General features: G+C 49.5%; 1 protein-coding gene across 7 annotated transcripts in view; it reads left to right on the top strand.

The window, feature by feature from the left end:
• The window catches only part of LOC144137770 (ATP-sensitive inward rectifier potassium channel 12-like), a 179,357-nt gene that overhangs the window by 90,071 nt on the left and 66,800 nt on the right, over nucleotides 1-22,486 (top strand). Inside the window, exon 1 of one of the 7 annotated variants that reach the window (XM_077669737.1) lies at nucleotides 14,788-14,924. The exons of the other annotated variants lie outside the window; for them this stretch is intronic. The gene's annotated coding sequence lies outside the window, so the exon portion shown is untranslated. Of the gene's footprint in view, nucleotides 1-14,787; nucleotides 14,925-22,486 lie in introns of those variants that run through there. 7 annotated transcript variants of the gene reach the window in all.

Genomic DNA, 22,486 nt, shown 5'->3' with positions numbered 1-22,486 from the left:
GGGCAGCTCCACTGCATGTGACCAATTCGGCCGCAGCTGAAACACTTCGGAGGGTTTCTCAACTCGCCTCTCTTGTTTTTGTCTGCGAACTCCCGCTGACTTCCCTCGCGTGCCCCGTTCGAGTCACCGCTCCGCTGGTTTACCACGCGATGCTTCGGCCTGCTGTCTTCAAATTTCTCCGCAAGCGATGCAACCTCCTTTGGTTTCAACCAATCCTTCGTTTCATGCTGAAGAATGAACGAACGTAGTTCGTCATTCATCAGCTGTTTTACCCGATCTGCTACGAGCAGAGATCGCAGCTCTTCGAGAGAACGAACGTTGCGGCTTCGCAAGTAGTAATCTAACAGCCCTTCAAGCTTAGTGACAAACTGGCCCCATGTCTCATTTCCCTTTTTGCAACCGTAGAGCCTGCGTTTGTATTCTTCGGGAGTCAATTTTAGTTCCTCTAAAATGACATCGCGGACTTCCTCAAACAAAAGCCTTCGACCATCCGACTTGTTTGCAATCAGCGCCCGGCTCCTTTCATTTAGGAACGGGACAATGATTGATCCTGCAGCCTCATTAGGAATATCCCAAGTACGGATCATGTTCTCAGCGCTGCGGAACCATGCGGGCACGAGCTCATCGGATTCCGGCATCGGCGCAAGGACTGCTCGTAGTGAATCTGCCCATCCTTTCAAATTTGGCCTATTGCCGCTGTCCATGCTACCGTTCTGCTGCCTTAATCTTTCAAGTTCAATCTGCAGCTTCAGTGCCTCGATCATTTTGTCGGCGTCGCTGGTACCGCCGCTCGTTACTGCCTGTTGCCCTGTCACCACTGACGGATCGCTCAAATCTGTCCGATTAGAAGAATTTGATTCGTCAACCTCTACGGCTTCCCCCTGTTGCTCCTGGGATCGTGTGGTGGGCGCCATCATGAAACCGGAGGAAACAAATCAGGGCCCACCTGTGTTCCCTCCGTGTCCCGCCTGGCGTTGCCGGTGCTGCCGCTCGCCTCTCGACGGCCGGTCGTAGCGTCGCTCCCGTAGCCTCGCACCAATCTGTCGCTCCGTTGAGTCTCAGCTCGAACGCTCGAACGCCTCGTTCGCTGACGCCGGTTGCTGCCGCTCGCTTCTCGCCGCCGGTCGTAGCGTCGCTCCCGAAGCCTCGCACCAATCTGTCGCTCCGTTGAGTCTCAGCTCGAACGCTCGAACGTCTCGTTCGACGACGCCGGGTGGTGCCGCTCGCTTCTCGACGCCGGTCGTAGCATCACCCCCGAAGCCTCGCACCAACCTGTCGCTCCGTTGAGTCTCAGCTCGAATGCTCCAACGCCTCGTTCGATGACGCCGGTTGCTGCCGCAGCCGTGGAGACTCCGCTCCCGTTGCAGCTCTCTCTCCCGTCCCGAGCTCTGCTCGAACTCTCGGACTCTCCTTCGCTGAACCCCGGGTTCTGCCGCAGCCGTGGAGACTCCGCTCCCTGGGGTCTCTCACTGGGATGTCGCCCCCTCCTTGAAGTAGCCGCCCCGTCGTCCGCCGAAAGCCATCTCGACCGATCCTGGTCACGGCACCAGTTGACAATGAACGACGATGTGACGATGGACGTTGATGTGGATCGATCGCTCTTCGATGATGTCGTAGTCGACGATAGATGGCTCGTTGGTCGAGGGCACGTAGCAGACGACTGACTTTTCAAGGAATAGTTTATTTACAAGTACAACTATGTACAGGGCATGTATTAGCCACTCAACATTGAGCCGAGCCCGCAACCTGCGAGACTCGCCTCGCCTCTCGATCGACCTGATCTCTCAGATCTCCTGATCTCTGACCGACCCTAAACAATGCACAACACTCGGTTTTTGATCACAAAAACCCCGCCTCTAAAGTGGGCGTTTAAGAAAGAGTGAAAATCCCTCCCAAAATGGTTCAAAATCAGCACTCATTGGCCACAATTACACCCAATCACGGATACATTCATTCCCACTCACGCGACCCAACGCTCTCTCTCCACCCGGGTTCAAGCAACAAACAAACCAAAATGGAGCACTATAGAACGGCACAAACCCGGTCGAGCGGTAAACAAGCCGTTTTGAAGAACGCGTGTCTCTTACCACGCCGAAGCCTTTAAGGTCATAAATTTCCCTTTTCTGTGACTGAGCACGGAATCTACCGCGTCTGACACTCGACTTCCGCGAAGATGACGGTTCACGGAAACCCCGCTGCGCCATGAGTGCGAACCCGTGTTCTACAGCCTAGCCCTCTATGGGGTGGCTGGACATGGACGTTTGACGAAATGCGTACCGGAGCAGGGAAGCAAATGACAAAGGCGGCAGTGCTGTCCCCGGGTCTTAAGAACCCGTAATTTACTGCCGCCACGTGCCGAACAGAGTGCGCGTCTGGCATTCTGACTTTTCGGCTCTTAACGATTCCTGAAACCAAAGGCAGCAGAGTTAGTTGCCCGTCCGCCGGAGACAGTAGCGACACACACACTTATAAATCTTGACCCCCTCGCTCCCGGCCATTACTTTGACACTTCGTTTCACCGTGCGGTTGGACCCTCGTCGCTAGCGCGCTCCGGCTGCACCCTCTGCAGCGCTGCTCTGCGAGGCGGCGCAGTACCCATTCAAGGCTGCGGTCACGGCGCCGGGCCGACTTCGAGCGTCCCCGGCATCCTTACAACAATGAGCGGGAGCGCCAGGCGCGCCACTTCTCGGAACCTGCCTCATGCGCCCCTCGACTACACGAAGAAAACGCTTCCCCATCGTCGCGTTCCGCTCTGCCCATTCATCTCCTCGTCCCAAAAAGGCGGGAAAAGAAAAACGAACGACCGTAAAACGAGCAGCTGGCGATCTTTGCCAATTAAGAAGGGTGCTCGAACATAACAAGCAGTAAGTGTAGGTGAAGCCCCATGACTCAATGCAATAAGTCAGATGTCAATGAAAGACGCGTGTTCGATTCCCGGCGGTGACGGCCGCTTTTCAGATGGTGATGAAGGGCGAACTCGCCCATGTGTTCGAGATTTCGGCGCGCGTTAAAGATTCCCATGTGGTAAAAATTAATTCGGAGCCCTCCACTAAGGCGCGCTTCATCGCCTGTGTAGCGTTAAACTCCACAGTCAGTCATTCAGATGGCAATGAAACACGGCGTAGAACATGGGCGGTAAAATGTTTTTCTATTCTTGTTTCTCCGAGGTTCAAGCTGCATAGTACTTTGCGGTTTGACGCGAACACTATAAAGTTGTTTTTTTTTTATTTAATACGATCTTATAAGCTTTGAACCGCATTAATGTGTTGTGGAGCTCTTGATTAGCAAGCAGCTCTGTTTCGGCTGTATCGACCGCGTACAAAAAAAAGTTTCGGCGTGTTTCAATGAGCTGTCATTGTCATTAATATAGAGATAAAAGAATGGGGCCTAATACGGAACTCTGAGGAACGCCCATTTTGACATTTTTGAGCGAAGATTTGCTATCTGATATTTGGAAAAATTGTTTCCGGTCGGACAGATGACTACGGATGAAGCTAATAGCTGAACCTCGAAAACCGTAGCGTTATAGTTTTTGCAGTACTACGTTGTGATTCACAGGGTATACGCTTTACGAATATCCGGAAATATATGCCTACAGCTGTGTTACTGTTATAGGCCTGGTTTACTTTTTCTGTAACTGAGTTAACATGGATACTAGCTCAGTAATTATCTTTAAAACCATGTTGGTGTCCCGCTAATATGTGTAATTTTTCTGAAAAGTTCGTTATAGTAGTTTTTCAAACAGATTGTTTATGCAGGATAAAATTGTTATGGGGCGGTGATTGACCAGGTCATTCGGATCACCTCCTTTATAGATGAGCACCACTCTCAATTTTCAACTGTGCTGAGTAAGTTCAACAAAGAAATGCCTGATTAAACACAGTCGCTAACGCTCGAGCTAAGCTTTCAATGTTGTCCTTTATAATTTTAACAGGAATGGCCTTGCTTGATTTCATCTGTCGTAACGTGCTGATAACTTACGTTTTTGATATATCACTAAATGCATGTAAGTTGGGTCTCGGGACAGGTAAGATGTTCATCGCACTTACTGGAGGGGGGGGGGGGGGGGTACCTTTGCACGTTAAGAAATCGTTGAAAATATCTGCGACACCATCCTTACTTCAATGAAATGTCCTAATATATGACAGAGTGGTGCATTTTTGGACGATTTCGTGAACGAGTTAATTACGTTGTAAATAAAAAAAATAAGTGTGAAGGCAAGGGGGGGGGGGGGTGCGGGAGAGGAAAAGGAAAGGAAATGCACTGGGGATATCTTGAGCTCGGCAGGGAGCTCACCATCATACAACCCAGTGCAGTGGAAGGGAAGTGGAGGGGGATCACGGGATGAAGCGGAGAGAGAGAGAGAGAGAGAGAGAGAGAGAGAGAGAGAGAGAGAGAGAGAGAGAGAGAGAGAGAGAGAGAGAGAGAGAGAGAGAGAGAGAGAGAGAGAGAGAGAGAGAGAGAGAGAGAGAGAGAGAGCTGTCAGTACGGGCACTGCAATCCGGGCTACAGCCGCTGCGTGAGGCCGGTCCTCTCCAGGTACTGGAGCAGAGGGGCGAAGATAGGTGGCCGCAGGCAGGGGGCGATAGCGGGTTGTGAAGAGGAAGGCGCTACAGTGCTTCCACGAGACCAGACGCCTGGGTCCTTCTTACCTACTCGATTCGCCATGAATTATAAGGTGTATAAGTGTGTTCTTGGCGCCTTGGCGTTTTTTGTCCACGGAGATAAAACCGTTGTGTGTGTGTGTGGGGGGGGGGGGGGGTAGAATTATACAGTTTTGCTGTAGAAGTTTCGTGTCTTTGAAGCACGAAGCGTTCAAGCGCGAGGCGTTGGAAAACGAGTTTCCCGGTGGGGTTTTTTAATACACGCGTTTTCTACCACGGATATGAAATGTTCTAGCGTGATGCGTTGGATAACGAGTGCCCCGGTGGGTTCTTTTAGTACACGTTACGTTCCAAGGCGTTGGAAAACGAGTGTCCCGGTGTTTTAGTACCGTGACTACATGATACGAGGTTCGACGACGAGGACAGAAGACACAGACAGCCAGAGCCCCTAAGGGACTTCGCCCCTAAGGCGTCCGCACCGCGTCTGTCCTCTTTTTGGAGATTATTTCAAGGGCGCTTTGGTTTAAATTAAGTTTGGCCCAGCTCCTAAGTGGTACAGGCGTTCCACTATGAAGGAGCAGGAACCCACGCATGCGTGAACACACAGCGCAGAGAAGAAGTGAAAGGAGAACACGAGTAAGTTGTTGTCTCCTTATCCTCACCGAGTCGTCGTTTATTTCCCTCTAACGGCGCCTCCTTGTAGCCCATTTTTATTTTTCAGTTCATATATATGGGCAGTCAACAGAACCGCACGCATACTCTTACGCGAATCAGTGCATGAGCGCTGCACAGACGGAATTGGCCGTTTCTAGCAGCACTGTTTCGTAATTGCTGCCTCTACCACAACCTCGGTACATTGGAGAAACCTTTTATTTTGATCAAAATATCATTTGGGATGGAGCGAAAAAATCTGTCCAAGAACGAGGGAAAGTTGCCTGCACGCGGCGGCCATCTTGCCTGTTTTGCACATCGTTTCAAGACCCAAGCTTGGACTTGCAAGTGAAGGGCAGCTCTGCAAGGGTGGCTCGCGGGAGCGTCGTTTTATGCGCATACTCGCTATACCTGAAACAAACATAATGACGAGTCGCGACAACATTTGTTCCTGTTTCGCATGCCTGGAAGGGGTCTCTCCTGATTTTACAGTTGCTGTTGGTGGGACCGGTTCGTGTGCACTGCGTGTTTCTTTTTTCTCTCCCGCAATGCGCACCCATTTCATAGGAGTTTAAGAAGCCAGGACATCTGCACCTCAACACAGACGGCATTGTGCGGTCTTTGTCAAAATTTTCGAGGCTAAGCCGGAAGTGCGCAGGCCGCGAAATTTCAATGTACTACAAGCTTAAGTGAGGCTGAAACGTTTTATACAGGAAAGCTAGAGAAAACAACTTTCTTTCTTACCGTAATAAAATATTTTTGTCACATTTGCAGGTACAGCTTGTTCTTTGAATTCTTTGTTGTCGAGAAGGCTTGGGATTTCCCTAGAAAATTTTGACAAATGGTGTTTTGGGGGTGGGTGAATTGTGCAGTGTAACCCTGAATTGTGGTCCCTCTTTTTTACTATGTAGCATGTGGGTCTATGCAGCCTTAGTTTATATATAATGTGTGGCAGAAGGGAAAGTAGCGTACGTTGTTCGCGGCCGTCGCAACTGTCCACGCCAGCTGCACGCCGCTGGAATCGATGCCTGGGCTGCTCATCCGTTTAGCCCTCAAACACTCCCTCCCCTGTGTGACAAGCTGAGTAGAACTTAGAACTGCCAGTTGGGCTTGTTGGTATACGTTCATGATTGAAAAAGCGCTACCTAGACACAAAGGCGAATGAAGAGGCACACAAGACGAAGCGCTTACTAGCAACTGGATTTTATTTTGAAAATACGAAAATATATTTTCTGTTCATATTCATGTTCTTGTATGTATATATATATATATACATACATACAAGGAACAAGAACATGAATCTGCGTCATCACCAAAACGTTGATAGCATCGATACATTTGGAAAATACATATGAACGAAGGGAATATCTGTCAGTAAGCAGCGAGCAATCACCAAATAATCACGCAGTTAGTGGAAACTAAAACGCCCAATCAAACCCCCTCCAAAAACGCAAACTCGATATCGGATAATTGTACAGATGGCTGGATGACACAAGAAGTTCCCCCATTTCTAATGCGAAAAGCCTCCATGTGTGCGCTTCGTCCTGTGTGTGTCTCTTCATTCGTCTTCGTGTCTAAGTAGCGCTTTTTCAATCTGAGTAAAACTGCCAGCCACGCATTGAGGCTCCGTCGGAAACTGCTTCCTGTCGAATGACCGGTGACCGGATGTGTGCCGACGCTGACGGCCGTTCCGAATGGTGCGTCTTCCTCGGGATGTTGTTGACCCTCGTTGTGGTTCCCGCCAATCAGGCCGACGGGAAGTGAGGGTCGCCGCGAAGAAAGCTTGCTCGAGAATCGGACGCTGATACGCTGGCCACCCCAGCTCTTCGTCCACGTTTTCACGATTCTATCGTGAGAGTGCATCGCAGCTTGGGATACGCACGCACTCCCACTAATGGATTTACGTTTTGCCGACTTCAGTTCGAGAGGGCTTGTGGGTGTCGACGGTTTCCGCTCGGCGCGCGCCTCTTTCGCTTTTGTTTGTTCTACCCTCGGCGGCGCTGTTTGCTTTGGAGGGCGTCGTAATCTTATCGAGCAGCCGCGCGGCGGAAGCGCGCCGTAAAATGCACCGATGAGTTCCGATGAGAGAGAGGGAAGTGTCCAGTAGCAACAACGCCTGTCTCATCGTCATCCGTGAACTTATTTTATTCTGGAGATGGGAAGGCTTCGTAACATTGGAGGACGTTATACATCGGGGTTGCGGTCCAGCCGGCTTCGAAACCCCCCCTTTCCGGTGGCGTGGTGCTGAGGAACGCTGTAGAAATATACTGTTTGCAGATTTACTGTTAAAAACGTGGGATCGCCGACCTAACCTGTATTTAAAAAAAATCAAAGCCATCTTGCACAACGGTGCAAGCTTCTTGATGTCACAGCAGAGCGGTGTTCGTCTCACTGAGCTAAACTCGACGGGCGCCATATAAGTCACTGAGAACCATTTACCCTAATATACATGACACTCGTCAGAAGACCAAATTAAATGCAAAGTAAAGTAACAAGGGCTTTATTTGTTCAGTGCCAACTTCAGTCTTCGTAACCTTCATCGTACGCCGCCGCAAAGTCTTCGTCGAGCGCTCCCTCGCCGTTGAAGACCTGCACTACTACTTGTTCTTCTGGGCGATTGCATTCTCGCCTGGCAGTGCAGCGCGCTTCCCGATAAGCCGCCGTTTCTTTGGGCGTCCGGATCTTCTTTGTTCGCCCCATCCCCATGTGCACGGCACCGAGTCGGAGAGAGTTCTGCCACCGTCGCCGCGGCGAGTGCGAGATTTATGAGCGCAGGTGGTTGCCCCTAGCAACGTCGAGCAAGTGACGTCAGGAGCAGACAGTCGTTTCTTGGGCAATCCACCACGTGGGCATTCTCTTATTTTTGCGAGCGCCTCACGTGGCGAAAGCGGCCACGCGCAAGCCTGGATACGTATCTGCGAACAGGCGCCTGCCTTGTTAGCTTTTATTGTTTTCCTGTTCAAAAAGCTAATTCTTTTGTTCCAATCTCCACTTCCGAACTTTTTTAACCTATTCTCGCTTGTGATTGTATGCTCTTCATTCATTCAAATGCTGAAGTTTCTAATTTTCAGTTTTGTGTAGCGGGCACATTAGATTCCTGGCAGATACCCCCTCGGCATTTTCTTGGTATTTTTTCGGTGCATGGACGGCGCAACCAAAAGCATAACAGCTCTGCTGTTAGAACGTTTCGGCTTCCTTATGGAATCCGTGTATACTGACCCGTTTTTAACAACAAATACTTTACTGACCCAGGCGAGATTTAGCGAAGCCCTAGATTTCATATACTGCTTGCAAAATTTCAAACTCATTATCAACCTGAATGTATTCTAAAGTGAAAGTTCATGTATGGAGTGAGAGCAAATTCTCTGTGATGGAATGAATCTATCCGCATTAGGTTTAAATTAACTAAGAAAGTTTGTGGTCGGTGGAGTACAGGCAATGGTTCCGCTGACATTTAAACAGGTCTACAGAGCAGATACTCTATGACAGTAAATTTGCTCTGCGGTAAGTTAAAATTAACCAGATAGTTTGCTGTCGGTAGGTTGCAAGCCATGGTAACTCCACTCATGCATTCACAGGTCTATACAGCAAATTCCATCTATGCCGTAGAAAATTTACTCTGCGGTTGGTTAGAATAACCCAGAAAGTTTGTGGTCGGTGGGGTGCAGGCAGTGGTGCCACTGACATTTACACAGGTCGGCAGAGAAAATACACGCCATGACAGAGTAAATTTGCTCGGCGGTAAGTTAAAATTAACCCAGATAGTTTGATGTCCGTAGGTTGCAAGCCGTGGTTTCACTCGTTTTCACACAGGTCTATAAAGGAAATTCTCTCTGACGGAGTAAATTTACTCCACCGGTTAAAATGAACCCAGAGAGTTTGTGTCCGGTGGGGTGCAGGCAATGACTCCACTGACATGTACTGCAACTTGACTCTGTGACGTATTGAATTTACTCGGTGGCAGAAAAAAATTAACTCAGATAGTTGTCTGTTAGTGGGGTGCAGGCAGTCGACGTACTGAATTTACTCGGTGGTAGAAAAAAAATTAACTCATGTAGTTGGCTGTTGGTGGGGTGCAGGCAGTCGACGTACTGAATTTACTCGGTGGCAAAAAAAATTAACTCAGGTAGTTGGCTGTTGGTGGGGTGCAGGGAGTCGTTCCACTGACATTCACACGGGCCTATGAGCCTTTCTCCCATAGGGTTTCCTACTAATAAATCAAGAAGCCCTTAACTCTTTCACGACGGCGCCATAGGCAATCGGAAGCCGGCGTCCGATGATTTTAAATCTCCCGCAAAATCTGAAACCCGCGCTCCACAGGCAACTATCGCCATCTGGTGTTTTCATTGGCAACTTCTCTTTCAATTTCGGTTTCGTTTGTTTATGTGTCTCGTGTGGTGGCGGCGTAGCAAGAGAAATTTGAACCGAAGGGGGAGGGGAGGAGGAGGAAAAATGGCGTCGGGTTCGCGCCGCGCTCAGCACAGTCGGACTGCTGTACCAGCACTTCGGCAGCTCCTGCTGTCGATTTTTCTGATTCCAGCAGCAGTGAGGGGTCAAGCAATGATGTGGGATCTTCATATTTTAGTTAGGACGACGAAGCTCCGGTTCAGGTGCCTCGCACTTCAACAAGCACTGCCAGGTAATTTCGTTGTAACTCCGCGCTGTATTTATAAACAAAACGCGCTTCTTATCTGACGACTGCGGTTTTGATTTGGTGTTTAGGGTCTCGACAACGTACGGCCAGGATATTTTGCCAAATGCACCGCGCCATATCGCGCTATCACCTTCAAGATAACCTGGCGCTCGTGTCAGATTAGCGGTGCAGCGTTCAGGTGCGACGCTTGTCGAGAGCGCTCGATTTTTTTTCTTGTTTTTTACCACCGAACTGATAAGGATTTTGTGCGAGAACACAAAAGAGTATACCGTAAGTACCCGATTTCAACGCGCACCCCATTTTTCTGACAAAAAACCGAAAAAACTTGCACCTTCGATTGTAACGCGCACGGAACTGTGTGAGCAAGAAAAACGAATGCGAGAAAAACGGGTGATTTATTTCCCAAAGTATTCTCACTCATCTCACTCCTCGTCGCTTTCCGCTGACCACAACATCTCGTCCTTGGTGCCGTCAAGCACGTTCGCGATGCCACACTTCTGAACTAACGTTCAACCATGGTCGATGGGATCGTGGCCCACGCGTCACACGCCCATCCCGCGAGCTTCTCCAGAGGCGCACGCTTCAGCCCACCGCTCGTTTTGAACGCGTGAGAGCCGCTGCTGCCATTGCTGTTATCAAGCGCGCAAGTAGAACGATTTGACGATTTGTGCGAACGCCGATAGAAAAGCCTAGGCGCCTATGCTTCCTGCGTCCGAAAAATCCTTGCTATACTTGCTAAAAGCTTTGGCGCCATCTTGACATGGTGATGGCGATGGGTGGGAGGAAATTTCCGCTGTTTCGGTTTCGGTTTCGTATCTGATTCTAACGCGCATGCAATTTCTCGACCTATTTTTCCGGAAAAAAAGTACGCGTTAGAATCGGGTAAGTACGGTACTTAGATGCACATTTTACAGAGACTCACTCACCCTTTAGTGCCCTCGCGGCGTGGCACAGCCGTCAGTTTCGCTAGGTTGACGGGCCCTCAAAAATCCAAAACTTGGTGTACACTGTTGATTTATATATTGAATCATAGCCAAGGAAGGTAGGAACAATTTGTATATCTTAAAATACCTGAAATAATTTTAGTCTTGGTAAAAGTGCCGATTTGTGTTTTTCGTACACTTTTCTTGAAGGATTTTTTCTGATTACTTGACGAATATACTGTTAGTAATTGTACCTTTAACAAAACTGCTGCTTTGTGTTTGGAAGAGCAATCTATAAGCTACAATTTCATGCATAGCAAGGCTACGTGTGTCCAGTAGCTCAAGAGAAAAAAAAAACGTTTTTGTGGAAGCACCTAAAATCGGCCGTTTCTTCGCAGTTTTGTGGCGCGTCTGGAGCAGCTGTGAATATGGAAAAAACAAAGGGATTTTGGTTTCGTGAATGGGGTGCGAAACCGTCCTTATTTGGTGGCATTACTTGGGATAAGGACGCACTTCAATACCTAGGTGTACCTTTTCACCAAATACGAAACACCGGGCCTCATTTGTCATTGGCACTCCAAAAAGTCAAGCGAGCCTCTCAGGCATAGACGGGGCGAGAACTTTCTGTTTGCGCGTGCGCACGTTTGTAATGTCTTCCTTGTCGCAAAGCTTGTTTATGTGCTGCAAGTACTCCACTGTGCGCGTTCTAAAGTACAAGCTCTACATAGAGTTTTTGCAACATTTGTGTGGGGGTCCCAATGGGAACCTATGCGTAGGGACAATTTGTTTCTTCCATTAGTGTCTGGGGGTGCTGGGCTGATACATTTGTTTGTACACCAGCTTGTATCTCGGTTGTTCTTCTATAAGGTGACGCATCATCCACTTCTGCTCAACGTTATTCAACAGAGCATAAATTTTCATTTACCGTTTTTGCTTGTCTCCACTGGTAATATCAGTACGAAGCCGCCATGGGGGTTTTTAAAGGAGGTGGTCGACACCTTCAATTTCCTTACTGCGAGGTTTTCCCTGCAATATCTGTTTACCCTTTCGAGGAAGGCTTTGACGAACACTTTATTAGAGAGTCTGTTCCCAGTGCCAGTTTATCGCCAGCCTTACATTGGTCACCATAAGGACAGTGTTTTGAAGCTGGTCACACGTATGTGTCTTTCTCCAAATGCAAAAACGTTTTTCTTTAAGCTGCATACATCAATACTCCCAGTGAAAACATGGTTGCGCGAGAAAGGAATGTCTATTCCTTGGTCTGACAATTGCCGTTTATGCAATCAACCTGAAACCATTGATCATTGTTTTGTTTTGTGCCGGGATGCGGTGTTTTTCTGGGATGTGTTGCAACGAACTCTTAAAAAGGACATGGACATTACCCCTTATACAATTCGGTTCTTGCCTTTTAGAGATGTTACTGGAGTGCCCTATGATATATTTGTTGTGATCGGATTGTATAGCTTGTGGAATTGCCGCATGACGGACAGGCACGCGGAACCCCCTCGCCCAACGAAGTCCATTTTTCGGGAGCAAGCTGCGTTGGTGCGGAGCATTTATGCGGCGCAAAGTGACCCACCAGAATGGCTGCATCTGTTGGACGTGTGCGTCTGCTTGCCAGAGTTTTAACGGACGGCTTATTTTAGCTGCAGTGATGTGCATCTTCTTGGATGACTCATAACTTTTGTAGGCTGTATTAAGGGCAGTTTTCCATGCAGTAAAGAAAAAAAAAATATATACTGAGGGAAATCTGGCTCTGCAATCGCGGGCCGTCGTGGGCGCCGCCATTGCAGCAGGCGACGTTCCTCGCCTACTTTCGACGTTCCTCGCCTTAGCCACATGATTTCGTTCTTGTCTCGAAGCCAGGATTAACCAAAAATGGTAACATTCCTTTCTTTTTGAGCTTCTAAATAATCACTTGCAAATAAATTTTGGGAGCTTCATTTTTATAATAAAACAACTTTGAATAATCTTGAGTAATCTTTTACAGTGATCTCGTTGCTTTTTTTGCGTCCAGAGGCAACTTCTCAGCCTGCTTATGGGCCATGCCAAGGACATGTGGAACGGGCCTGCTCGGTACACGACGGAACGCTCGCTGAAGCGCGGCTTCCCTAGACGGGGGCGCCAGATTTCCTTCTAGTATACATTAGTGTAGAGCTGTATGCTTCCCCCCATCTCCTGGACGGCTCCCCCCGGGATCACAGCATCGGTTGTGCCTTGGTCGCTGTCGGCGCGTGGGTCCGTTTTGGGCCTCACTTGTCTCCGCGTGTGCTCCGTCGCCCCTCTTTTGTGCCTCCCAGGCGACCTCGCGTTTTCCCGCGCCTTGTTTTGTATTGCAAGCCTGCAGCAGTGCATTCGCAAGCGGTGTTAGTGTGCTCTAACGGTCAGTTTTTCTTTTGTCGTGAATCTTCAGCTTGTATGAAGCATAAAAAAACCAGTGCCCTTCCACTCTGTGAAGAATGGTGACCAGCGCAGCTGCAGGGCGCGCTCCAAGGAGTACACGAAACAAAACACGTTTGTTTGTAGTGCACAATATTGAGCATACTTTCTAGCGAGATAGCTGAATGAAGCTCAGAAGGTCTAGAGCTTTACCCTACGGGACAAACATACGGCTGTCCGCGTACTGTCTGCATCGGAGGCACCTTAATGTCTGTAACAAACCAACCCAAACCGCTCGACCTCGGAGGACAGCAGTCAGGTCGCATCGGGTCATGAGACGTCCACATTTAAATGTATACATGAATTGAAAGTACGTCTATTTAAATGTTTTACGGAGAGCATATTGGTCAACACCTAGCACCACGTCCAACTAATTGTACCAGTATTTTTAAGCCCGTATCTTCATCAAAGGAACAGAAACACTTCTGAACAAAGCAAAATGATCCGCGAATATTCGAAGATTATCAGCGGGTAAAAGGATATTCACAATATCATTAACGAATAGCAAGAAAAGCTAGGGTCCCAGGCTAGTTCTTGTAGATGCACCTGATGGGTCTGAAAGACAGTCGGAATGGTGAGCGCCAGCCGAGTGCCGCGTTCAGATCCGTATAAAGCTTTTGCCATTAAAACTGGTTGCCGATCAGAACAGGGGAAAAATCACGGCAGGTCCACTGGTAGATCTTCAGGAATACGTGGGCATCGTCGCGAACTTGCGGCTCAGCCCGTTGCCACGCCTCGCTGCGGCTTCGGGGGTGCGCAACGTGACGTGTCTCGCTTTCCGCTTGCCCGGTGTGCGGCATTGCATGCTGCCCGTGCACTAGTGCCGCCACTCCCGCTCCCCTGCCGCCCTGCACTGACTGCACACTGCACGGAATTTACAACTCGTGCAGAGGCAAGTGCTGGGCCGCGCTTCGACTCGACGTCCCCGCAGCAACGCTCTCCCTTGTCGTCCTCTGCTCTCCTTTCGCTCTGTTTCAAGGCTGGACGGCGAAGTTTTTTTCGCCAACATGCCCCGTTTTAGTGCCCACGCATTAAAATGTGTACACTAAACACATTGGCTGGAAGTTTTAGCTTGAACGTAAAAACCACGGACGGTGGAAAAGAAAACTCGCTGTCCGCACTGTGTCCGTGTTTTTTACGTACTGGCTGAAACTTCCACTCCATGTGCACCAACTCGCTCAATCCCGAGCAAGATGAAATCTGTTTCGTTCTCTCTAGTTTATTCCGCCGTGCTTTTCTTTTCACCGTGGCGTACATAGCCGTGCACGAAGCAACGGAATGCCCCTGGCGTGCACGGCGTCACCGCGCTAGGTGTAATGCACAGTTTGAATTCGCAGAAGTAACCCGAACGCCGGTTCCTGCTCCGAAGTGGCTTCGTGGAATGCCCACAGCGGGAGCCCTCGCGCTCACTGCAGGGCGAGCGACGCGCAACGTTTAGGTGCGGCCCCATGAGGCGACGTTTAAAAGAGCGTCCCCGTACCTGCCCAGCCCACATCGTTTGGTCGCGACATCCGGTGAAGAGCACGCGTACCTCCGCGCGCAATATAGCCCCCGGAATTAGGAAAAAAACAATGCGGAATCCCTCCCTCTCACTTGCCGCCCAACGTTGCTTGCCTCGCATCCACAGCGTCCGCGCGGCTAATTGACCATTCGGTGGGTGAGCTCCTCAAAGTTTCTTTTTTTCCTCGGTTACCCTTTTGTCTCCGCCCTCGCTCAGTCGCGCGGATTTTTTCATTCAAAGATCCTGAACCAACTATAGCCAGTATTATGTATGGCGCTTTTTTCGCTCAGCGTGCGTTGCTCGTGTGTCAGGCGAAAACGTGGACGTTGGGGGCAGTTGGGAAAACTATGGCGGAGCTCCAGTGGTGGACGCCGTGTGTGTGCCCATCGCGTGAAGCCATAGCTTTGCGTATATGAAGGCAATTGTATGAGTCACGCGTCCGCTTCTTGCGTCACGTGTTGCAGAGCGCTGCGTGTGAGTGGCACGGCGCATGCGCGAGCATCGTCCGCAGCTGTCGGCTCTGTGCGATCATTCTTCCCGCCACATGTGCTGTTATTTGCTCCGCGGGGAATGTGGTACTGTGCCGAGCACGCGAAGCAGCCGGCAAACAACGAGTGGTGGCGCGCGAGAAAGAGGCTGAGGACCACGCGTGTACCGTGCAGCTCAGCAACTGTTTCGCGCGGAGATTTTCAAGCCTGGCAAGATATGCTATTCCGCTCCAGCGAGCGCATCGTGGCCGAGGGCAATGATTGACGTCCAACTGCATGCTGCTACAAAATTAGCGTTATGTTCTGCCTTGTCGTGCGAGACGGAACATAATGAGCCTGCAACATAAGCTTGCAAAATTGTATTAAGCTTGCCATGTTACGTTGAACGCCTTAAGAAACAGCCCACCGATTTTTGTGTCTATGCGAAATGTAGGGGCGTCACTTGGAACACCTTGAACCGGTTCGATTTTCCTGATAGGGCCCTCGAACGTTTGAGAGTGCATTTTTTTCGATGTGCCAGCCTTGGGCATGCTGCCAGACGAACGCCGGAAACCATGACAGTGAGCCCCCGACAACATTCAGCTGTTTGTGAGGAGAAAAGAGCTGGTACTTAAAAACAATTGTCCCGAGCTAAATTAATAATGAGTTGCGGTATTCTTGAAGCACGCGTCGCAACCGACATAGCTGTTCGTAAACGCGGGCCATCCGCGATCATATATATGTGCGCGCGCTGATCGCGCAGGTCATGGTATATGTACGTGCGGTAGTGTCACGCTGAGACTCTACATATTGCCGCCACTCATATTTCAAAAGGGTTAGTGCCAGATTAAAATTATTTTTGCAAGTTTATTTAGAAATTCCTTATGGTGGTTACCCCACCATGCAAAACACTGGCTTTCGTATGAGCTAGAGGTCATGGACTTATCAGAAAAGCGCTTGGCTGTCCCTTTAAGGCGCCGTTAAGAAACGAGACTACCCTCCTCGCCCCTGACTTTTTTTTTTCTTGCGTAGGCTGGGAAGCAAAACTTGGTACAAGGCGGAACGTGTCGCAAGTGCCGGCTTGGTTGCGTACAGGGGGATTAAATGAAATACGAGCGAAGGAGCGCATGAGCCTCCGACGCATGCTGCACCATCTGGCCGCAGTCAGTATATAAACTGCGCGCAGGCGCAGTTCTTCCAGAGCGTTTTGTGGGAAATGATTGATCCAGGAGCGAGGTTAGTCATTTCTTTTGGGGCGCCATTCCACGCTGCGTCGCCACTGAGCAGATAGGGCATCGTGGTAGTTGCAATCAGCCTGCTGCGCGCTTGGCTCAGTGTACAACAGGCACGCTGGCACGGAGCTCGCTTGTTGACACAGGTGCATTTAAAATTCAAGCGCTTGCCCGAGGAAAGAAGGAAGGAATGGCCCTTGCCAGTGTGCCTGTAATCTACTGTATTCGGGAGCACGGACTCGCGGAAAGATTATTGCAGCCCGGACGATGTCATTCTATCCCCATCCTGCTGAGTGGCGACAGCTATAGACCCTTTGCAAAAAGGCGGACAACACTGAGAATTCAGCGGTGCTAACACTGGTGGTGAACGCGACGACGCCATTAGAAAGGAAGCAGGTCGTAGCAACGCCGTTGCGGTTGCACGTTTTCGCCCACGGCTTCACGAGTCTGTTGCCCCACGACGCGTATGCAATTACGTGGACGGTGGACGGTAGCTACTCCATTGGCGGTGAGATCTTTGAGTGGCGCCCCCTGGCTCTGACGTCGGCTTAGGGATTCGCGCCGCTGTCGTCTGCTACACTCCGCTTGTGAGGGGCAACAGTGCCTGGGCTAGAAATCGCCCGCTTCGTTGCTGTAGTGCGTTAAAAAGCGTATTTCTAGCGACTCAGTTATTTTGCCAGCTTCTGACGCATCTGAATAATTTGAAGCTGTATCCCCACAAGTTTGCGACACACGAAGAGATAGAGAATAACTTTCTTCAGAGTATCGGCCAGAAGATCGTGTGTAACTCGTCGTTTCTTGCTTATTCGCGAGGATCAGCGATCAGACCTTCTCGATAAGTATTCAAAATGCGTAGGCTTCCCTGCAGTATTTTTGAGATGCTCCTATGAAGACTCAACAGTCTAATACTACGTACCAGGCAGCGGCCTCTACACGCTCCTCACACAGCAGGCAATAAAGCGGCTTTCTTCTGTTTCTTTCGTTGTTGTCTTGTATCGGATTAATGTTTCTTGCTTTTTTTTTCTGCCCAACGCATTAATTTTTCTGCGCCGTCACCAACTTCTTATTAGGAAGTTTCAGGATGTTTGGGAGCCTCACAAAGGCCGTGTGGATATTTCCTTCATTATGTATGACATACATTCCCTTCTTCACAAATTGGCTTTCATTACGGCTGCGTGCAAGAAGGTGCATATCTGCAGCGTGCTTTTTATTCACATGCAAATACAATGAGAAGGTTTGTGCTACGCCACCGCGATCGCGCCCTAAACAACGTGGTCCACAGCACTCGAAGGCGGCTTTTGTGCTCTGAATTTCTATCGTAATTATATCGTTATCATAACGAACTGACTCTCAACTCGAACAATGATGACATGATTACGGTGTTCAAGGCATGATATACTCGCTAACTAACGTAATAAATAGTATACCTGCATATATTACAAGACTCGAAACCGAAGAAGAATTCCAAGTAGCTCTTTATTGCTTTTCAACCCTTCCAGGCGCGAAGAACAAATCCTATTCTACTCGGGATGGCGTTCTATGATTTGAAGAAAATTACTTTTACTCTATTGTCCTGGACTGAGGACCCGGCCCACTAACCAGATCGATTTAATTGTTAAACAAAGTTTTCCCCTCCTCCCCTTGCTCCTCCTCCTCCTCTTGAGTGCAGTTTTCCTATAACGCATATCCGGATATCGGGAAGATATGGCTGTGCAAAATGTTCCGAAATATCCCTCCAGGTCTTAACAAACATATATGTGTTACTATAAATTTAACGAAGACGTGACTCGTTTTGCTCAATAAACCTACATACTGGTTAGATGCCTGGTATAGAATCAGCACGCGCGTATATACGCACTGGGTTATTTGGAACTCAACCTACAGTTTTTGCAGTCTATAGTGCATGTCGGCAAACTTTCATGCCTTGACAACGTAAAGTGATGTGACAAAACGCGTTCGAGCGTTCGGCAAGGTTGCAAAAACTGTTTTACCTTACATATGATTACCGGTAATCGTGATGCCTCCTGCCAAAGCCGACAGCCGTGAAGGCCTAGAATTTGTTTTGGTCTTCCATTTTCGCTGTTATCGGTTATTAGCAGCTGACTGTTCCTTTTGTTCGAATGCTTACATGAGAAGCTGACGCCTAGCTCCGACTCTTCGCGCTCCGCACAGGACCGGCTTCGCAAGGAATGGGGTGGCGCCGGCAATGTTTCTCCCGTAGCGGTATCCAAAACTATACTTTAACTGACACCATGAGCTAGTGTATGCGATTTTAAGCCTATTATTATGATAAAAAGTTACCCACACGCCAATTCTGGTGCGGACAAGCATCAGACGTTGACCGAACGCAAAGAAACAGCAGGGAGAGCGATCCTGAGTGAAGCAGACGACAAATGTGAGAATCCCTAAGCTGACGTCATGGAGGCGCGCTTCGCAGCGCCGCCTGTGTTCGCGCTCACCGCCAATAGAAACTGTGCTCGCAGCCTTTTCGCTTCCTTTCTAATGGCGGCGCAGCGGGTGCACAGTGTTGCCAGACTGGCTTGCTGCTTTTCCGCCAACGATTTGGCAATTTTGCAAAGGGTCTATAGAGTGCAAAGGAGCACCTCAAAATAAATGACCGGCGTCGCTTGTTGATCAAGCATTCCCCATAATACTATAGGCCGCACTCTCGAACGCTCCGGGAGAACTGCGCACGCCTGCAGTTTCCCGGCTTTGCAGCCAGACGGTGTGTGGTTGTTCGCATTTCTTTTGTTCGCCCCTGTAAGTATGTTCTTCCCTGCGCGCAGCTGAGGCGCAAAACAGTGCAGTAATACCGAGGCTTCGTGTGAGGGAGCTTTCGATTCCGTCATAACTAGGAATCGGTTTGCCGAATCGCACACGCACGCAGAAGTTCGCGTGCTGGTGGCTTGTGTGGCAGCTGCAGGCGGTTCGTCGGAAGGAGTGGGCGCTGACCATGGGCGCCGCAATGCGAGCAGCTGCGCGCACCAACCGGTGACGCTCCGGGCATTAAGAGCTGTGGCAATTAAGGAACACCGGTCGCCAAGCAGGTGTATATTAGCACGCGACGTAGCACCCGTACGCGTGCTGTGTGCTGAGGGGGCATGCATGGGTGTGACGGAGGGCGGCAAGTGCAGCCGACGTGCTGTGCGTCGTTAAACGTCCATCAGACGACGTTGCCGCTCTCGGGTGTACACGGAGCCATTGTGGAAGCTTGGAGTTTCGCATAAAGCCATAGAGGCATTATGCGAAAACACGTGATTTGCGCTCATGCGGGAAGCGTTGACAGAGTCCAGGACAATAAAATCTCACCGGACAAAGAGCTCACCAATTTCGTCACGGACCATGCACTGTTCCTTGTCCACCCGGAAAGAAGCTCAACGTGGAAAATTTTACCTTAAGCTCTTGACATCTTGGTTTCAACTTCGCAAGAAAAGAACAGACGGCACCACAGCGCAGGTTTAGGTCCTTCGCTTTCGAGCAGCGTCTTTTCTGAAGCAGTTGAAACTAGCGTCACTAAATAAGCTACGCCTTTATTTAGTGACGCTAGTTGAAACCAAGACGTGTAAGCATCAACTAGCCCAACAGTGCACTTTATTGTTGACATCTGCTTGCGTGCGTGTTTCAGTTTTGACGATATTAAATGAATGCCTGAAATTTTGTTACTAATTCGTCCAGAAGTTTTGAAGTGATCTTTTCGAAGCGCACGATGTCTGCATAGGCACGCGTGTGTACACGGGTTTTTCAGAAAGCGCTCTGTTTGCCCCAGTTCCTGTCGCCCTGCTTTTGCGTTTCTGTGAAATGCGGTCTGTATCCTCGAGACACCCAAGTCTGCTTACGTGCTTTAATTGGAGGTCTCGCTATACTACATCTATTAACAATTCCTGTTTACTGCTACGCCGCCTTTGAAACTGAGCTTCTCTGTCTTCGCTTTCCTTTCTTTGACTTCGACCGGCTGCTTTTCTGCTTCACCGCGTATGCGTCTCGTTCTTCGTCTTACGGCGCGAATACCGCAGCAACGAGACTGGCACTCTCCACTGCGGCTTTCATAGAATCGCGGTACTTCGCGGCTGGCGTGACCTGTCCTACTCACGTCCGCCATCACGTTCAGGTGTGACGTGGCACGCGCTATTCCACAACTAATACGCTTGCATGTTAAAAGATTTGTGAAGCCGAATCGTGCCACGAGGCGAGCAATATATATAGCTGGCGGTTTTCCAAATACTTTTCTTTCTCTCTATCACAGTTGGTAGAGCGGTGGGCTGCTACTGTGCGAACCCAGGTTCAAATCCCGTAGGTTCACAAATGTGTCGTTTATTTATTTGCTTTTTACTTCGGAGGCCATTCGCTTGACTGGACAATACAACAACGGCGACGACCCACGACGCTTTTTCGCAGAATGGGGAAATTGAAACTTTCGCACGAAAAAAAAAAACAAAAAAAAAAACGCGTTGCTAGGCGAAGTCGCTCTCCCGCAATATGCGGCACCTGAGTCGAACCCGAGTCCCTGCCGTTTCAACCCGGCGCGAAACGACCTTCCCGTTTCGCCTGTTCCCATTTTGCAAAACGACCTTCCCGTTTCGTATTTTCCTATTTCGCCCCTTCCTGGAATACCCAGTTCGACTCAGGTGTCTCAGTCCGGGGGTTGTGATTTTTGAAATGAAAGTTACTCCCGGCTGCACTTCAACCCCGCGTTTTGGCTTACGTCCGACGTAACCCGAAGCTTTAATCATCAAAAAGCTTTTTCATCAAAAAGCTTTAAGAGCACAGTACCGACCTCAGGCATTCGCAAACTCTTATCGGCAGGAAATAAAGGCGTATGCTCAATTGCACATAAATTGCTGCATATAAGTTTTTACTGTAATGCATAGCCCGTTCCTTGGATGTACATTTTGGAGAACCCACTCACAAACGGCAATGCATATTTCCAGAAATTGGAATGGGTTGAGAGTATGCGAGTTAAAAAAAAAAGGGAAGTGCGCTTTGGGAGCGGGTCGAAACAGGAAGGGCGTTTTGGCAACGGGTTCAAGCGGTATGTGTTCAAACGGGAATGGGTTGTTTCGGGCTCAGTGTGCAGCCTCTCAGTCGAGGTCACAGGGGGAAAAGAATGCCGCGCGAGCAAGAAAACGCGCTGCTGGCGGCGGCTCGGTGTATAGTGGGGCACGCCCACCTCCCCACGCGCAAGAAACGTGCTGCTTAGCAGGGAAACGCCGCTTATGTGTGGCCAGTCGTTTCAAGGCTGTCGAGGCGACGAAAAGATTAGAATGCTGGTGGACGAAGAGAGAGAGGGGAATATTGCCTACGACAGTCACCATCGGTAACAGAAAAAAAAAGTATTTTGTGCCTAATAGGCTTTTTGTGCGTGCCCTAAGCAGCGCTAGTATTAAACCAAGAGTATAAAACATAGGTATATTAGTTTTTTTTTGGTAAGATGACATGTCATCACCCCGCTACAAAGGGGAAAACAACAGCAGTCATCATCATCAACAGTCGCACGCTCATTCGCGGAGCCCCCGCGAGGTACACATCTGCGCGCACACACTGGTTCAAGCTTGCGTCATGGACAGACCGAGCACAAGTTCGTTCAGTCTGGAAGAGATGGTCTTCGGTAACTCACTCAGCTGCCTTCCAGCCACGGAAGAGGTGGTTATAATTGAAAATAGAGAAGAAAAAACGCAACAGAACGACCAAATTTCGCGCTACTGTGAGGAAAAATGGGCAGGATTGAGTGACGTGGTATTGGCTGCAGCTCCATAAGCGTGGTTATTAACTGTACATGTTGGCGTGCGAGTGGTACGATGAGCCAGAACTGGAGGCCCCCTGCTACAATTGCCCAGTCATGTTTCCCGGCGGTGACATTGGTGGGCAGCCGCCAGTCGCGCTCACGATCGGTTCTGTTGAATAATGAGGCCTAACACCTTGAGTATTGAGGAACGCGGTGACCCTGTACCAGAATTTCGAACTTAGATGTTGCAGAAGCTGTCCGCCCTTTTGGGAGGGAGAATGAGAAGCTCTGAT

The sequence above is a fragment of the Haemaphysalis longicornis genome, unplaced genomic scaffold, assembly GCF_048455015.1.
Source record: "Haemaphysalis longicornis isolate Haplotype H1 unplaced genomic scaffold, Haemaphysalis longicornis Haplotype H1 scaffold_5, whole genome shotgun sequence".
NCBI classification, from domain to species: Eukaryota; Metazoa; Arthropoda; class Arachnida; order Ixodida; family Ixodidae; genus Haemaphysalis; species Haemaphysalis longicornis.
This window is presented reverse-complemented; position numbering and strand designations above follow the sequence as displayed.